The following is a 2500-nucleotide window of genomic DNA, read 5'->3' as shown; positions in this document are numbered from 1 at the left end:
AGAGGCAGATAGGCGAATGTAAGGGCAATCAGGCAGAGGTAAGAGGCAGAGAAGCAGAGAGGCAGAGAGGCCGAAAGGCAGAGAGGTACAGAGACAGGAGGTAGGAGACAGGAGGCAGGAGGCAGGAGATGCAGAGGCTAAGAGGCAGGCGTAAGAGGCAGAGAATCAGAGGTAAGAGGCAGAGAGACAAATCGGTACGTAGGCAGACAGGCAGAGAGCAGAGGGTCTAGGAAGGAGATAGAGAGACAGGCAGAGATAAGAGGCAGATAGGCAAAGGTAAGAGAGAGGCAGAGAGGAAACAGTAGGAGACAGAAAGGCAGATAGGCAGACAGACGAAGCTAAGAGGCAGAGAGGCAGAGATGCTAAGAGGAAGAGAGTCTAGAAGAGGCAGGAAATGTACCGGTTTCTGGGTTTTAAGAGAGAGGTAGATAGGAAGATACAGAGAGGCAGATAGGCAGAGAGACTAAGAGGCAGAGAGCCTAGGAGAGGCACCGGTCTCTGGGGTTGAAGAGAGAGGCAGAGACCCAACAGTAAGAAACAGAGAGGCAGATAGGAAGACAGGCAAAGCTAAGAGGCAGAGAGGCAGAGAGGCTAAGAGGCAGTCTAGGAGAGGCTGGAAAAGTACCGGTCTCTGGGTTTTAAGAGAGAGGCAGAGAGGCAACAGTAAGATACAGAGAGGTAGATAGGCAGACAGGCAAAGGTAAGAGGTAGAGAGGCTAAGAGGTAGAGAGTCTAGGAGAGGCACCGGTCTCTGGGGTTTAAGAGAGAGGCAGCAGTGAGAGATTGAGGCAGATAGAAAGACAGGTAAAGGTAAGAGGCAGAGAGGCAGAGAGGCAGAGAGGCAGAGAGGCTAAGAGGCAGTCTGGGAGAGGCAGGAAAAGTACCGGTCTCTGGGATTTAAGAGAGAGGCAGAGAGGTAGGAAGACAGGCAAAGGTAAGAGGTAGAGGGGCTAAGAGGCAGTGAGTCTAGGAGAGGCAGGAGAGGCTAAGAGGTAGTGAGTCGAGGAGAGGCAGGAGAGGCTAAGAGGCAGTGAGTATAGGAGAGGTAGGAGAAGCGAAGGACTCTGGGGTTTACCGGTTGTAATAGTGGTCGCTTCGGCAGAAGCTTGATTGCAGGTTTTAATGGTTGTCTGTTATGGAGCAATCAGCCGCTTGGGAGTCCATGGCCGAAGAGACTGGGAAGCAAGGTGGGGGGAGGGGGAGGAAGAGGGTGTGGAGGGACAAGGGGGGAGGAGAGGGGAGAAGTGGGAGGAGAGGGGAGAAGGGGAAAGAGAGGAGAGAAGGGGAGGAGAGGAAGAGAAGGGGAGGGGAGGGGAGAAGGGGAGGGGGAGGAGAGGGGAGAAGGGGGAGAGGAGGAGAAGGGGAGGGTGAGGAGAGGAAGAGAAGGGGAGGGGGAGGGGAGAAGGGGAGAAGGGGAGGAGGAGGAGAGGAGAACGGGGAGGGGGAGGAGAGTATGAGAAGGAGAGGGGGGAGAGGAGAAGGGGAAGGGGAGGAGAGGAGAAGGGGAGGGGGAGGACAGGAGGAGAAGGGGAGGGGAAAGAGACGGAGGTGGGGAGGAGGAAGGGGGAGTGGGAGGAGGAGGGGGGTGAAAAACCTGGAGATGAAAGGCGAGTGGGAAGTAGGAGGGGAAGGGGGAAGTAAGGGGAAGGGGGAAGGGGAAGTAAGGGGAAGGATAAAAAGGATAAAGGTAAAATGAAGGGTAAAATGAAGAGTAAAGGGGAGGGTAAGGGGAAGGGAAGTGAGAGGGTAAATGGGAGGGGAAGAGGAAACGGGGATGGGAAGAGAGAAGGGGGAAAGGAAGAGGGAAAGGGAAGGGGAAGGGAGAGGGAAAGGAAGAGGGAAGGGGAAGGGAAAGGGAGATAGGAAGGGGAATAGAAAGGAGGAAGTGGAAAGGGTATATTAAGGAGAAGGGAGGTGGGAACGGGGGTGGAAAGGGGAAGGAGAAGGGGAAGGAGAAAGGGAAGGGGAAGGGAGATAGGAAGGGGAATAGAAAGGAGGAAGTGGAAAGAGTATATTAAGGAGAAGGGAGGTGGGAACGGGGGTGGAAAGGGGAAGGAGAAGGGGAAGGAGAAGGGGAAAGATGAGGGAAGGGAAGGTGAGGAAAGTGACAAAGCAATGGAAGGGGAAAAGGAAATGGGAAGGAAAAAGGATGAGGAAGAGAAGATACCAAATACCAATGCTCCACAGCGAGCACGCATGTACTACTAAATTATAAACTTGTATCATTGATGAGTACAATAATGGAATTATGTGAAAGGATTGGGAGAGATTGAAGGGTCAAATATCTTGAATAAATGATAATTTTCACAATTAGTTTGAACCTCAGATCAAGAAGGTCATGATTATCAAATATAAATCTTTTACTCGAGAGTAATTGGCGTTCTGCAAGAAAGAGATGGCTAGGTGGATTATGTATACCTGGACCTAGAGAAAACCTTTGGTATAGTACCTCACAGTTGACTTATGTTAAAACTGGAGTATACTGGAAGACTAAGAGATA

Source organism: Oratosquilla oratoria, chromosome 36 (assembly GCF_046742065.1).
Source record: "Oratosquilla oratoria isolate Oo_2021 chromosome 36, ASM4674206v1, whole genome shotgun sequence".
Taxonomy (NCBI): domain Eukaryota; kingdom Metazoa; phylum Arthropoda; class Malacostraca; order Stomatopoda; family Squillidae; genus Oratosquilla; species Oratosquilla oratoria.
This window is presented reverse-complemented; position numbering follows the sequence as displayed.